Below are 16,922 nucleotides of genomic sequence, written 5' to 3'. Positions count from 1 at the left end.
CAGCACGTTGCTCATCCTTGTTTACTTTTTCTCTTTTTTTAAACAGTGGCCATGGCTATTAACCATGAAGCTGGAGCCGGACACGCCCATCGCTTCCTTCCGTCAAAAAGAGCCTCTCTGGTGCTGCATTGAACCCACACTCTCCGAGCATGCCATCCAAGTGCGAGAAAGCCCAACGGACTGCTTAACGCCTGCTGTAAGTGCTTACACACTCTTTACACAGGAGTGATAGCTATTGTGTGTTTACTCATGACACACCCAAAAAGAGTGAACCCCCCCCCCCCCCCCAGCTCGGATTTACGAATGACTCATTTCCAATTCTGTTCAAATTTTGTCGTGAGCCGTCACTGCCATTCTCTGCACACATGGTTCACACATTTACATTTCTTTAACTCTACTCTGTCCTGACATTTGATTTGACCTGCTGTCAGTCAGTGCTCGCAATGAATTTCAATTTACCTATGACTTGTTGGCAGACTGAAATTCATGTACACGCAAATGACATATCAACATAATGCACACCTCTTCGAAAGCAGAATCACTTCACCAAGCCTGGCAGGTAGCATTAATATAACATGTATTCATAATCTAAATGTATTCATCATTCATGTGAAATAATGCGGCCATATGCGTTCAGGTAATTTGTTGAATGCGTGGTACACGGCCACAATCTGTCCGATATTATTGTGATAAGAGCTACCAGCAATTTTGTTCACTGAAAGATGACTAATGGTCATGTCCTTGGTCACGGACCATGGAACGCATCTGAACAAGAGGGGGGGCATAAATTCAAGGCATGCGGAGGGGGTCAGGGGGCATATGCTACACAGACATAGGCCTATTACTGATGTATCCGTATTGAGTAACGTTACAGCGCACTTAAGTCCATCAACCAGGCAAGACGCCAGAATGAAGTGACTGAAGGGTTGTTAAAAAATTGCGAGGGGGCCAATTTATTTTTCGAAAAATAAAACCCAATGCTTTAACCAAAGCAATAGCCTCGGAAAGGCGTAATGACAACAACATAAGGCTGCTGGTTCAAAATGAAAGAATACATTTATTCATCAGAGCACTCAGAAGAATGTAGCACTAGCGGAGCGCTACATTTTTTTTTTAATTTGTGAATGAACATTTGTCAAAATAAGGCAGAGAGAGGCGCATAGAAATCTCTCTCTCTCTCTCTCTCTCTCTCTCTCTCTCTCTCTCTCTCTCTCTCTCTCTCTCTCTCTCTCCTCTCTCTCTCTCTCTCTCTCTCCTCTCTCTCTCTCTCTCTCTCTCTCTCTCTCCTCTCTCTCTCTCTCTCTCTCTCAAAATCAAGCAAGCGATTGTTTTTTTGTCCTCTTGCCGCCTTTATTTTTGACAATGCGCAATCATGCATCCGTGTCAATTTTGCTAATCATGGCGTTAACCAACACTGTTGATAAGGATGCAAGTGATTTGTAGCATTGCATTTATTTAAATTATAAAATTAGAGAGAATACCCCTCTACCCACCCACCGCTTCCGTGGTCTGTCCTTGGATCATTATTACAGAATATGTATGTGACATCAACAAAGTCAATTGCGTTACAAGACCTTGTGCTACTTCAACAGATACAAAAGAGCTCTCTCAAAGAGACCTTGAACAGTGAGTGTAGCGCTCAGAGTCATAAGGCTTTAGGGCACCAGGTGGGTGGGGATGAAAGCACATGGAAAGTTCTGATCTCCTCAGGTAAGTCTTTCATTCATGGTAATGCATAATACATTTACATACAATATTTAGATATACGAGCTGCATAGCTGCATTGCAGGTCGGTCAGTAAGTCAGTCAGTCTCCTGGTCCACCATTTGGTCCACTTTTGTTCAGTGCTTTGGTTTATGACCAAAATACTAAACCAATTCACCTCAAAGAACTTGGACTATATTGTAATTGCAGTGTATTTTAGAGGAAGTTTCAAAGGCCGTCAGATCAGGTTTCACACTGTCATGCCAGACTATCTCTGCAGACAAAAAGGACGATATGTAAAGCAAAGTGCGATCACTGATCAACAACCTCACTTCACTCTGCTGGAGTGTATGCGGATGTTACCAGCAGACATGTCATCTGCAGGTACACACACACACACACTCACACACTCACACAACTGTTTGATGCCGTTCCACCAACAACACTGTCGAGAGCTCTCCCTCTTCATCATCGCGATGCTGTCCAGAACCATATCTCAAATGGAGTTGCGGCTCTTTCATTTCACTGAGATTGAGATTGTGTGTAGAGGTGCGTGCGTGTGCATTTGTCTGTCCTAACTGCATATCTGAGTCTTCCATTTGCATGAGAGTTCATGTCTCCTTGTGTATGTGTGCGTGTGTCTAAGTGACTGCATATTCATCCGTCTACTTTTTTTTTTTTTTCTTAGTGTGTGATTGCGCTCCTAACACCCCCAAAGGACTGTCAGGTCAGTTCCGTGTCGAGCCAGCCGAATCCTTGGCACAGATTAACAGGAGAGGGCAGCGGCAGCCGTTGAGGGCAAGCGTAGTGGGAGCAGTCGCACCAATTAGGAAGCGGCAACCCGGCCACCCAGCCCCGCGCTCACCCAGGCTGGCTCAAGATAACAGAGCCGACACACATGCTCAGACAGATAGGCTCGCCGCATACCCACTCATAAGTTGCTAGCTTATACATATGCAACACAGTGCCAAACACCATCCATTAACTGCAACAGGGGCCTGAGCGTGCTGCTAGAAGTGTCAAATATGCATGAGGGAGTGGAGGTCTGTGTCCCATAATCCTCCAGGCAATTAATACCATCGTTTCCAGGGCCAAGCACCCAGATGCACGCATCAAACCTCTCCCTGGGCTCGTTGAATTTTTTAGATGGACTAATTTACAGGTACGTTGGCCAGAGGCTTGCTTTTATGGATTGGAGCTGTCTGGAAGCCGACGGCAGGCCATGCATTGAGGACTGTCCGCAATGATGTATGGGGCTCCGGGGACAACATAGTCGCAGTGGAAAACACTGCTGGAAAAAGCTGTGTTTATAGACGAAAAGTTCTGTTCTTCTGATTGTATTGACTTGTGATTCGGTGTTTGATTTGTTGAGTTAAATTACACTCAGCTCTGCACGTGAGTTGTTTTCAGAGAAATGACTTTGTGTTGAGGTTTCATTTAACATTTGCGTCACACAAACATGCTATTTGTAGACTTTGAATGTCATAGAGAATTCCATTTCTTCTTTACACATCCAGCTGTTTTCATTACATCACTGCAGAGTGCGTCGTCGTCTTTAGTATATTGTAAAGCATTTAATTCCGCCTTTCTTTTTTGTTGTTGCTTCTGCAGATGTTTTCAGCCTCCAGTCAGATATTGAGTGAAATGTTCAGCCGAGTGTGAGGAGAGGGGGGGGGGGGGGGGCTGGTATTCAGAGGCATTCGGTTGGTGGAGAAGCAGTATTGATTGCACTTAAAGTGACAAGATTGAGGAGGCCCCCTTTGACACGTTATCCTTACTGCCGTCAACAGACCAAGTGCGGACCAGAGGAGCAGCGCCGATTGATTTCTGTGGTCATGAATGGCCTAAAGTCCAATGAATCAGTCGCCCAGGCTATACTGTTTGAAAATTAGATGACAATTTTTCACAGCGCAGTGGTAATGTGAGGACTGACAGCCTTTTTGATTTAAGAGGACAGGTAAATACTATGGTAATGAATAGGCCTCGTGCACATTCTGATAAGCAAAAAAAGTCCTCGCAGCTCCGGCAATAGTAAGCCCGCGTATAAAGCACGTAGAATGGTAGTATATCTGAGAAAGCAGGTACTGCGGGCAGCCCCGTTCAGTCATATAAGGGATTTTGTTGTGCATAATTCACTGGCAAGGCATGAAGCTGATATAGCCTCTCCCCCTCTTATGATCATCCATCAGGTGAAATTGCTTTCTTCAAACATTAGGCTGTCAACGAAAAATAACAAATGTAGCCATGCAGAGCAACACATGATTACAGGGTAATAATGCCCCGAGGTCAGTGGATCGTGACCTCAGTCAGAGCGGCTTGTTGAAGAAGTCGCATTAGATGAAGAGTCAGCAGGGATTGGCTCATCCTCATCCGAGGTGGCTGCTGTCAGGTGCCCTGTACCGCCGTGTCTGTTATTTTACCATTGTAACAGCATTCTTCATATAATTGAAACTTATGTTATTTCGACCCTTGAGGACCAAAGAGAACATTTTTTTAAAAGCACGAGAGAGTGTGCATTTAAAACGTTTGCATCGCCTTCGTTTCTGGTGGGTCTCCTTGACCACTGCTCAAAAACATTCCTCGCCGATAGTTCGGGGCTGAGCCCCACATTCGCTCTGATTGTGTAAATCAATCACTATAATCTTTCAGGAAATTGCACAGGCGTTTCCAGAGGTCTAATCGAGATATGGGTGCGCTCACATTCTGGGCAGGAGTGAGAACGAGGATCAAGATGTAGGAGAAGCGAGACAGATGAGGGAAAGACCCGCACGGCTCAAGATGGATATTTTGTGTTTTGAGAAATGGGAAAGCACAAAATAAATAAGTAAACAACAGGATAGAGTAATTAAATGGAGGGGGGAAAAATTGTTTGACATGCATCAGTGAGCTCAGTTTCTTCCATCACAGTGTTCCCCTTCCTGTGTGTCGCCTGCAGGTCTCTGGTTCCATGTGCTGCATAGCCAATTACCCATGAAAATAAAAAAAGAGAAAGCTGGCTGCAAAGTGATTAACACACACTAAATGATAAGACGCTGAAACAAGGATGCACATGGAAAGACAAATGTTCAATATATAGTAAAATCATTTCCATAATTAAGCTTAGTGCTTTATCTGTATTTGGGCTTTATTTAATCATCTTTTTTTTGTATTAAAGAATTTAATAAAAACACCACATTTTGGCCTCACCTATTATCTTCTTAAGTGAGAGAACGCCAGAGCAACAGTAAACTGGGGAACTGGTTTAATGGAGTTTTTCTTTCTTTTCTTTACTCAGCGTACAGCGAGAGTCATAACAGGAGGCAAACACAGCATGGCATATCCTCACAGCAAGTGTTTGTGCATGTGTGTGTGTGTGTGTGTGTGTGTGTGTGTGTGTGTGTGTGTGTGTGTGTGTGTGTGTGTGGGGGGGGGGGGGGGGGGGGGGGGGTGCAGTTAACTGAATGGTATTGTTCTTCGCAGGGAAGGACTCAGAGGATGTTTTAATGATGGAGCTTGGGGAATGCAGTGGCTGTCGTAGCAGAAGGAGAAATATACTGGGTTTCTAATGTAGACACTCAATTATTGAAAAGGAGATCCGTGCGCTGGTAATATGGCTGGCACTATTTCAATTTGGTTAATTACAGTTGTTTCAAAACTGTTACGAATTTTGGTCTGCAGTTAGTTTGAGTTCTAAATGGAAGAAGAAGTTAAATGAGCAAAAAGCTGCAGAGTGTTTCATGCACTTTGTATTTTAAAAAAAAAGTCCTTCACCCTGAAGACCAGAGCTCAGCTTATGTCCATTATTGCCAGCGAGATTGAAACAAGTGGCTGAGAGGCATGTTCCAACTTGATAAATTAGATGCGACAGCCGACTCTGCTCAGCCTTGGGTAGCTTCGTGTATATATGCTTTTGAACAAATAATGCAATGATGTGCAAATATATTCTATTAACTTTGTACTGCATACAATTCAATCATTGATATTTGTTACCTACATTTTTCTCTCAGTTACTAATCAAAACGCATGAGGCAATTGGGAATTTATGTGCATACATAACATCTTTAATATCACGAGTATATGAGTTTCTTTGACATGGTAATATATTTTAATCATCTCAGGATTTCGAGTGAGCAGGTTTTTCCAGCCACGCGGGATTAGCGTTGCTCAGCTAAATGTGTGTAGTGTAGCTAAACTGTGTGCAGGATCGTGTCGCGTCTGACCCTGTGTGGATCATCTGCCTTCTTTGTTTTAATTAAGTTGTAAATGTCAACATATGAACCATTCTCTTCCGCCATGTGAAGCATGTGTGCAGTGTTTGCTGTTTGCTCTGCCGGACGAAGACTGCTGTTCATCTTTTTGTCACATGTTGACTCGCCGGACAATTAGGGAATGTGAATGACTCAAAGGCAGGGCCAAGAATAGCTGCCCGAGATGGCTCTCACTTCCTGACCTCCATTCCTCCCAATATGCATTACAACAGACCAGGACGTACGCGGCCTGGCAACCACCAATTAAGGCCACATATTCTTCACATGAGGGCTAATGCTTAATCAAAGCTTTGAGAATAATGAGCTAAAGTAAACAGTAATTACTGGAACCAGGTCATTGATTCTGTCTGACTGGCCCTGGGGGATTTCTAGGCAAGGGAACATCTCCAAGCATCCGCTTGATAGCAACATGTGGCATTATGGCTTGGAATAAAATCCATTTATATTGCAGAATTTGCATCAAGTATTCTTCATACTGCTTTGAACCGAACACGTTATCAAAATCTATGTTCAGCCATTGCGATTGATGATGACTGCCTCCCACTAAACATAGATCCACTGTCCACCATTTATTCGATGTGAGATGATGAACCCATGGCGCCCGTATTGGCAGCTGAAATTATCCATGTTATAGATTTGCCCCCAAAATGAAGAAGTGGGAAAAGACGTGACCGTGCAAGTTGCCGTCACATTAGGGAAGGATCGGCATGGATTTTTAAGAATATCTGAGCAGTGGAAGTTATTCCAATCTGGAACACAGTTTTATCGTAATCCGAGAGCGAGAAGTCAAACACATGTGGGTTTACAATATGGGCCAACAGCATAGACAGGAATTGTGTTCATGTGAATGTTCTTGGGTTGTACGAGACGCTACTCAACACAAAAATGGCAGCAGAATCAGAATCAAAACCGTTTATTGCCAAGTACGTTACACATACAAGGAATTTGACTTGGTGAATGGTGCATAACAATAAACAATGAACACAGTTCATTGACATTGGATTAGGAAAAAACACATTCAATTTCATTTCATTAGGTCCAATGCAAAGTTGCCGTTTTCTACAATATCTGAGCATGGTACGTACAGTGTTTTTGAGGTTAGGGAAAGATTGTCTTTCCGCTTAAAATAATAAAGGTGAATATCAATTGCAGGTTGATCAGACTTGCTGTGCTCCCATCCATCACCCTGACCGCCACACCCTTATTTTCCACCCATGCTTAGTATGGGAAACATTAAATCTTACTTAATGTTGGCATTACACATAAATCATGGAGGTGCAGAATCATTGAATATGTACATAATTTGTGGGTGGCATCAAGATTTCCCAAACTATTCGCTCAACCCCCGGCCCTTTGTCTCTATACATTTATGCAATAGTCACACAGTTTTTACCTTGCACAGCAGCTGGATCACAACATCACACTAAAATCCATTTTTTGTGGCTACAAGTAATCCAGAGCCCTAGTGTCCTTTGAAGAGCTACTTCAAGCTACGGTTTAAGCTATGGTTTAGGTGTGAGTGACGCAACATGGAAGGGCAACTGTTGGTTCAAAATCAACAATGACGGCTCCTAAAGAGCTTGACGTAGATGCTGGAAAAGCATCAGTTACATCAGAAAGGGAGCATATTTCTTCATTGAAGGAAGAACAAAGAAGCGCACTGAAAGCTTTTCCTGATTGACACGTGTTTACGCTCTTTTCCAAATTGTTTCCAACGATGACTTCTCAAATGGTTTTGTGAAACAAACCATCTGGTGTATCAGGATAACACACCCTGAGGATCAGTGCAAAGTTTGCTCTCAAGTTTAATCATTTTTAACACTTGTGTGCAATGGCCGTTCTGGGCGTGTGCACATTCCAAATGTGTGTCCATTCGGAGCGGACCGATTGCTCGGCCCCCGGAAGTGTCGCTTGCAACGTTGTAGAGAACTGCTCATCGCACATGGAAGTAAAAAAGAGCTAGTTTAAACTTTAGTATATCCTTCATCCAACGGCAAAAGTGAACTGCAGTCAATGACCCTGTAAAAGCTTGCTGCGTACAACATGCTAAAGTCAGTCTGCAGAGCTCTGAAGCCCCGACCCCCTCCTGCTTGTTTATTCAAAGTTTATTAATATTGAATATGTTGAATATCCAAATTGCACCAACTTTGACACTGTACGTCCTTGGGTCCCCAGCAATACCATCGCCAATAGTGAAGTAGATCGGATGAACGGCTCTTGAGATATGCGAAGGACATACCCACATAGAGACAGACAGTCGCGTGTTTGAATCAACCCACTCATGTCTTTCCATTAACTTTGTATGTAATGAGACTGCTTTTCAATTTCCACTTTGTGTTCAGTTTGAAAACACCTTAGGGAAAAGGCCATGGTGGATCATTGGATGTAAAATGTACGTGACTTGGAGGTTTAAGATGCCCACAATGAACCATTCCTTAACCTCAGTTGTGCCAGGGCCAAACAGGCTTATATGAGCTGTTTTAGAAATTCTCTGACAAGCAACAAATATTTGTAATAGTTCGTTGTAGCCATTGGCCCAGAGTCTTGACAGCAACCAAGGCACACCTAGACAAAGTCTCGTGAATTTTCTAGTGTTCACTGAAGGGGACTCTAACATGGCCGTCACCTAAGAGCTGCTAAATAAACTGCACAAGAGAGATACCACAGTCAGAGTCTTTCTTGATTGTCTTTTGGGGGAGTAGGGTGATGTTAAAGCAAGCAGGGAAAGACATTAGCAATGTGTCAATCTAAACAGCCCTCTTGTAGTACTGTAATGACTAAAGGTATTGAATTATCTGTGTACACTGTTTGTCTGCAGGGGTGTTAAGGGCATTCGTAAATGGTGGCTGGTCGTTGGCGCATTAGCAGTGGGAACCTGATATAGCTGCTGAAATCATTACCATTCGTCACTGTTATTATCATTAGAATAGATACTCTCATAAAAGCCACACATTACCTCTCAGTGCACACACTTTATATACAGTGCATTATCTTTCTAAGCCATTTTGCAAATCCCAAGTCAGTAACGAGAGAGAGACACATGCGTGTAATTGTCCTGCTGCTGACATTTCTCGTGCTTTTGACTGCTGGTGTAAAAGGTTGAAAGTTTGCTATTGAAAAGGGTCGTACCTTAGTAAACGTAATACTGTGCCATAAAGTTTTTCTATCAGTCATCCTTCATGGCCTGGAGTGCTGGACAATAAAGCGCTCACACTGAAAACCGTAAAAATTGTGGCCTCGAAAACTGGGTGCTTCAGAAAGAATGAAGATAACTGGGCACTTGTTCAGCAAAATCATATCAAAAGGTTCATAAAAAATGTCGTAATCGTAGACGTTTAGCAGGGTTTATCTGCTGTTCATGCATTGGAGTTTTTTTCGGCATCTCAGAAATAGTGCGCTTTATGTGTAGCATGGTGGGAGTGTTGAGGTTGTGTTGGTGGATGGGTGCTTAGTATGTCTGATTGTCGTAACAAACTCTATAGCCATATCTTAACCTTATTATAATTGCCATAACTACCATACTGTCTTTGCAGAAATCTTCCAATGCTTTCTTGTCTGATGGTTGGGTTTAGTGGCAGTGTATTCAATGGTCAATAAAAACCTTTTTGGAGTAAGTGAGGTCTTTAGCAGGATTCTAGTCAGGGTTCATGTGTTTGGGACATACTAAGAACACAAAAGAATACCTGAGATTTGGATTAGGGGGCATATGCAGCCACTGTAGCTACACCTTATGGCTACAGAGATACAGAATTACAAGCAGAGCGCAATAGCTGCGATTGGTTTGTTTGGCCGATGCTGTTCTCATCTTCAAGTTTCTGATGCAGGTGGAGGATGTGATACTGTAATAAAGACGAGTTTAAGGAAGACAATAAAAGCTCAGTAATCTTGTCCTTTTTTCCACATCAACCAAAGCCATTTCCATTACAAGACTTCTGCTAGCAGCACATAATGATGATAAGGCCATAAGGCCTCACCACATAAGATATGTCATTGCAGGCATCTACAGCAGGACTGCTTTAGAGCAGCTGTGATGTATTTAATATCGGCTACCAGGTTTGGAAACTCTGTTGTCCTTAGAGAATTAACTTTTTCATCCGGAAGTTACTCCTAAAAAATACAAAACTTTTGGACTCTGTACTATAAATCATTGAATATTTTGGATTTCCTGTTTCAGAGGTCATTCCAGTTTAACTGCCCTGCAATGACTTCAAGTAATAGAGGGAGGCATCAAGTTCCACTAATACCGTATCCCAAACGTCCTTATTCTCTGACAGTAGAGAGGGAATGAAGAGATGTGTTCCAGGATCACATCTGGCTCCCTGCGATTTTGTATCCGGATAATCATCCATCTGAAAAATTAAAGTCCTCCAAAAGGATTTCACAATCAACCACAAGCAGTTAAAGTACCCTCCGAGACTGAATCAAACACTTATCACTGACAGGCTTTTATTCAATCTTTGCTCTACATAGCCAAACCTTAGTCTTCCCACATTAGATCAATGTTTGGACATGAATACAGCCCTGTGGAGAGTTTCATCCAGACACACAACGTCCAAGATGTTCAATTTATGACAACCTTCCCTCCTGTGAAGGTTTTGATTCAGCACATCAATAGCACTCAGTGATTTCTAAACAGAATGAATGAGTGGCCAGTGGGGAGTCTAGAAGAAGAAACGACGATCCGTGCCACAAGAAGCTCTTTCTCCCCGTCCTGTTGCTTTTTCGGGGACAGGATTATTCCCGGCACGGTGACACACGATACATGTTACAGTCTCTTCGTCTTTGCGCGCTGCGAGGAGGCAGCCTCTAAGAGCACTTCTGCAACACATTTGTGAGAATAAAACTATAATGAAGTGGCTGAATTTCAAGAGTTTCATCATGGTGCTTTTTGGATTCCCAGTGTATGGGGCTCTGCACTTTCCACATGTTTTTTCAACAAGGCTCCAGCACAACCCGCCAGCTGTCGAATATTGGCGCATAGCACCACAAGGAGTTTTAATCTGCAGCCAGAGAGCCTCAGCGGGACAATGACCAGATTCGGGCTGGAAGAAAAGGGTACATGTCTCAGTCCTGAATGTGAGGTGTCAGCATTTGATGAATGCCTGACATCATTGTGCTTTCAACTTTGGCAGGCTGATATACTGAGAGAAATTTCTGATGGATGGCCACCTTCCTCCGAGATAAAGCACATTTCTCTCCCTATACGGAAACCAGAGATTTTCGATGACTTGTGTGTATCTCATTTGGGATGTTATTACCTGTTGGTCAACCGCAACAAGATGGCCTAGACTTTGTGCACTCTTTAATGAAATGGTTTGGACACTGGCTGAAGGATAGACACGTTCAGCTATCGAGACACAGATTCCTTGCAAATGAGCCAAATGCAGATGCCAGATTCTTAAGCACTTGTTATAGCTCATCATCATCATCTCATAAAACATTGATTCTTTTAACATTTAGGTGTCAGAATATTTTTCCTCCACCATAGCATGTCTTCATGGTAGACTATGGTTTATATAGGAGCATAGATACATGAATTAGAGCATGAGAAAAGCATAGATGTATCGTTTCTAAGTATAGAAAATGCTTTGTACAGCAGAGGTTTGAAGAACAAAACTATGAAGAAATGTTTCCCTGAAGAACTACTTTCTAAAGGTTGTAAACTTGGACATACATGTCAACTAAATCACAGCTGTCAACTGTATTGTATTCATGACACCTAATCAATACATTAGATGGATGATGATTAGGAGGGCCAGAACTAGTGGACTGGGGGTCAATTACAACATGCCAAAATCGGACATGTCGTGAACTGCTTATCACATGTTAATTCCCTGGCTTTGAAATCATATGGCACCTGGGAGAGACATTGTCACGTTTCATTACAGAATCGTCTCTTCCTACCATTACAATAAACAACAAATAAGCACCTTGGGGGTTCCGCTCTCCATATTATGGTCACCGCAAATTCACCTCAAGAGGACGTAACATTCACTTTCATTTACCTTAAGGGCATGCCTGTTAGGAAGATTTACAATATCTTCCAGGTGCCTGCAATTGATTTGAGGTGATTCCCAGTGCAGCAGAGTAAATGAAATGTCAAAATCTTTGTGACGTGATGAAAATTAATGGTATCCCACATAGAAGAGGAGACAGCTGGAGGGTAAAAGTACGAGTACGGTGCAGCCGACTGTCATGTTTGGTGAGACGGGACTTCACTCAGACTCTCTGTACTTGCCATTTAGTGGTTGACTGTAACCACAAGTAAAAAGGTCAGCTCATCCAAATCAAACATATTTAACTTGATATTGAACTTGACCACCAGCAGTGGTTGATCTGCAATGAAGATGAATTTGTTAAGTTTATATGTATTAATGGAAGTGAAAGGATTTTACTGAGGGAGTGATGTGTTCAGCGATCCACTCAGAGCTTTTTGACCGTTATGAGTACTGCAACCAGGAACTCAATAGTGCGCTGCATTGTGCCGTACTTGTCAATGTGTGCACTCAAAAAAAGCAAGTTTAATTAAGTATGGAAGAATGAAAATTGAGACACAGCATGTGCTTTGTTCATGGTGCCGACAGCACTGAAAACATTACATTTTGAAAACTTTTTCCAGTACAATGTCTTTGTTACTTGGAATCCCAGTCATAACTGATTTGGGTGAAATGACCCAAAACCAGAAAAAATTGTCCAAGCAAATTGAGGTTTTTGCCAGTTTTAAAAGACTTCCGAGCAGGATAGAACTTACACAATATGCAAGGCATGTTTCAACTGTCTGAAACAGTGGCTGCATTGTGAAAACTCATCTATCAAATTAGGCAGCACTCCAGTTGTAAACACAGAGAGTGTGTTTTGAGCAGGCTGAGGGCATACTTTGTATGGCTCACTGGAGTTCACCTTTTCTAATCTCCGTCATACACCTTCCTCATCTTCTCGCTGTAATTATGGGCTACATTCACCACGGTTGATTGGCGGCCCTGGTAATCGTATTAAGTAATCCCTACAATGAATGGTAGCAACAGGACATTATTTAAGAACTTTTTCTAAGACGCTTAGTCTGGCAACGTGCCAGACATGACTCTATCCCACCGCTCTAATTTTCTCTTTCTTTACTGAATGTCGGTTCACCTTGATCTGGTCTGAGGGTGTTGTTGGCTCGAGACAAATTTGTAGCCGTTTTAGGAGCTGAGCACGGGGCAGTAAAAAAGAGCAAATCCACAAAAACTACTGTTGACGGCTTATTTTTGTCTCTTTAAAGCCAACGCTCCTCGTTCTTGGGAGAACTTTGGTCAGTTAATTTGCTTTTATTCATTCTGTTCATTGGTAAATGTCATCTGCATCATGGCAAGGAGAAAGGAGAAGGGAGAGAGTCATTTAATGTACCCGAGTGAAACAATCCCAATATTGCATTTGAATATTGAGAGATCACTTCTAAATGTATAACAATACTGTGCTAGCCACAGAGACAAAGACTTGGGACTCATCAACCTGAAGTGTCCTAATGTATGCAGGCAGTTGAAGACAGGAGATGTGACAGGATCCCCCGGGACTCTATATGCTGATGGTGGTGGAGGAAGGCCAGTATATAGGTGGAAAACCGAATCTCACAGTTGAATCTCCTGGACCCATCTGTAGATCATAGATCAGTAGATCAGAAGTAGGTCTGAAAGGCAGCAGCAATGGATTGGTTCAAGGAATGTGTTCAGAAAGATGGTTGGCCAGATATAATGATGTAGTAATGGATGTGAGGAACTCTGACCGCTTGGGAGTTGACGGGGAATATTGGATCCGCAGAAAATAGCTGGAATTCACTAAAAGTAATGATTGTGAAACATGAGAAAAGATACAGCCTATTGAACTCCTTGCAAAGCTTCAGGAAATCAATAAAAGCTCTGTGGTTCCCAACTGGCAGATCACAGGCATGTGAATGAACTTTTCACAACTGCACTTTTATTTTTAAGTACAGTTTACTGTTGTGTAGCGAGTAAGGTGCTACAGCATGCAATTTTACAGGTGACCTATCAATGCTGGCTCTGTCAGCTGGCCGTTTTTTTAAACACTAATCGACTTGTTATAGTAAACTGTGACCTAAAGAAATGGTTGAGCTGGGTTGGGTACAACAAAAAAGTTTTGTCAATCAGTTTCTGACTGATGTAGATTATGGTTGCCTTAAAGTCAAAAAAGAAAATAAGTATACAGATATGTGTTATTTGTATTCTAATGTAGCTGGATAGTTAAACTACTGTTTTTTTTTGTAATCACAGAAATTGGACTCCATCACTAGCAGCATTTTTTTGAAGGATGCACATTTTATTTTAAAGCCTACTTTCAATGCATATTTTGGTGCCTTTGCCAGAGGCGGATACCTCCAGACCCCCCCTCGGTGACTTTTTAGGTTAGAGCAACTACCCTTCAAAATGTCTGTGCACGTCTCTGCATTGTAATATTGTCTCTTCATTCTTGCCGAGGAAAGTTTTCTGGGCTTGTCCAGCGCAGGCAGGGCAGGGCTGAGGAAGCAGAGCACGCTGAATTTATTAGATGTGATCAACTTTGCCCAGTTTAGGTCATTTCTCACATGACTTTGGCATAATGGAAAATCACTCTGTTTCACTCACCATTAGCCCTCTGTCTCATTCATCTCAGCCAATCAAAGGGCCAGCAGAAAAGAAAATCTTCCATCTAATCAATATTCCGAGACCAACATGAAGTACGATCAAATATACAATTCAAACACACATTCATTTTGCATTTGATTGTCAGTCTATCAATAGCAATTATTGTTTACTTCAGGATTAATTGCTCTGGTATTTAAATCATTCATCACACTTTTTTTTTTTAAAAAGATACTCGCCATGATTTCAGATGTGAGCCAAAGGTGCTGCCTGCTCTCATTACTCCGAAAGCTTTCGCTTTAGCTAAGTTTGTAACATCCACTATAAATACAGACTAATAGATGGGTTGCACTCTTGTCATCAGGCCAAAGAGAACAGAATATTTTTCATCTATTTGTGTCAGACACTGTATATTTCACTGTCAACTAGCTGAGATGTTTAACCACCTTAGGTCATCCACTTTTTTTCCTTTTTGGATGCGCTGTGGCTGTCTGTGGGGGGGGGGGGGGGGTGATTCAAATGACTATCTGATAATGACCGTAGTCATTCTTTGGCTGTCAAATGAGAATCAGAGGCCACATACAAAATCAGAACCACGGCATTATTCCAAATGGTTCTGAATAAAACTGTAAAATTCCCTTCTATCTGGGGAAAAAAAAGGTGCTAAAAAGAGTAAAGTATCATTAGAAGTCATTTTAACAGTTTCAACAAATTCATTTTCCTCCAAACTTTATTCCAAACCGTAAGCAGAATCCCAAATACCATACTGCTATATCAATTTGTCTCAATAGTTAGCAACTTACAAAATATGCTCTTCTGAACTTTGGGCAATTATATCAGTGAAATCTTTGGTGAGAAAGACCATCCTCGGATGACGGAAGCTGGCAGAGGAAACGGCTTTGAGGAGCTCTCTGCTAAGAGTGTGCAGTGACCCATTACCGAAGTCTGGCCTCTCTGGCTGCTCGCTACAGCTTCCCCAGTCTCTCATCCACAAAGCTGCCGCTTTTATTACGCCAGGGGTCATTGATAATGGTCCTTTCATGACTGTTTTCAGAGAGCTGCCCAGTGCCCACGGACCATGCAGTTTCTCATTTCCATACACATATTGACACACACTGGAGGGATTTGATGCGCATAATGGAGCGTCAACACATACACTGGCTCTTAGTTGAAAGTGTGCAGGTTTTCTCAAGACCGTCCTCGCTGCCTGAGAACATCTCTCCATATGCTGAAGAGGATGACACCCTCCAGCCTCCGATGCAGCTGCTAATCTGGGGCTATAAATCTAGTTGGCAAAGCCACTCCTTCTCAGCCACAGAAAGGCGGCGTAGCTGAGTGTAGCATACTGATGCCAGCCACTGGAGTCTATAGCTGCGGCCGTCCAGCTGGACTGACGCCTGGCAGCGCTGCTACTCACTTCCTGCCATTGCAGGCGCACAGCGCTTAGCAGTGGTTTATCAAACCGACTGTGCCATGAAAGCATGACAGCGTGAGGCTTGAACGATTAAAGCCACTCAACGCTCCGTCATTGCAAGGAGAAAAACGCAACACTCGACAACAACAGATTTGACAAAAGTCACAGCTCTGGGTTAAAGCCTGAAAAATGACATTTGCTCCCCAAACACTAACGGCTCATCCAAATCTGCTGAGTTTGGTCCCAGCTGTTTGATCTTGCAGGCCTTGTTTCAACAATGACACTCCATCCACTCATGACTTACTAAAGCAGTGCAGATCCAGACTGTCCAATGCTAATACAAAATCTGAAATTGGGAGAACTATTTTACATAGTTGTGCAATGGCTTAAGCAAAGCCCATATCCTAAATATTTAATTTGTCTTTGCATTATAATGTACCACCATTTTTAAAACAGCATTGGCACAGCTGCACAATATTACTTTCCTAAGCTTGAAGGCAGCAGCAGGAATGAAGTCGTTATGCAACACAACAGCAGCTCTTCCGGAAAAAATACAGCTCTTATAGCTCCTGCGCGGTGGCTAACTCCTACGAGTACTGCCGGCTCATAAGGGAGTAAACAGATCAATAGGTCCACCTGAGAGATGGATGTTCACCTCCTCCGAGCAGCAGTGATCAAGCAGAGTCCACAAAGCCCTCCTTTCAGCTGCAGCCTAATGACGCTAATGGGCAGCAATGCTCTCAGAGACCCTTTATTACACTGATTAGGCCAACAACCTCAAATATAATGTCCTAATCTGATTTCGAGATGGACACAGCTGAGCAGAGAGGGACAGAATAGGCAGTGAGAGAGAGAGCAGAATAATAGAGATGGGTTTTTGTTGTTCATGAATCCAAAAGGCTAAATTGCACAGAACTGGCAGTGTGCTCATGCTAATATATG

At 42.6% G+C, this 16,922-nt stretch overlaps 1 protein-coding gene across 1 annotated transcript in view; it reads left to right on the top strand.

Annotated features, from left to right (window-relative positions):
- chrm2a (cholinergic receptor, muscarinic 2a) overlaps positions 1-16,922 on the top strand; it is a 70,520-nt gene that overhangs the window by 27,504 nt on the left and 26,094 nt on the right. The window contains exon 2 of the mRNA XM_068717284.1: positions 47-196. The gene's annotated coding sequence lies outside the window, so the exon portion shown is untranslated. The remainder of the gene's footprint in view (positions 1-46; positions 197-16,922) is intronic.

The sequence above is a fragment of the Cebidichthys violaceus genome, unplaced genomic scaffold (genome assembly GCF_023349555.1).
Source record: "Cebidichthys violaceus isolate CVI_PGR_0920_01 unplaced genomic scaffold, fCebVio1.0.p SCAF_21, whole genome shotgun sequence".
Classification (NCBI taxonomy): Eukaryota; Metazoa; Chordata; class Actinopteri; order Perciformes; family Stichaeidae; genus Cebidichthys; species Cebidichthys violaceus.
This window is presented reverse-complemented; position numbering and strand designations above follow the sequence as displayed.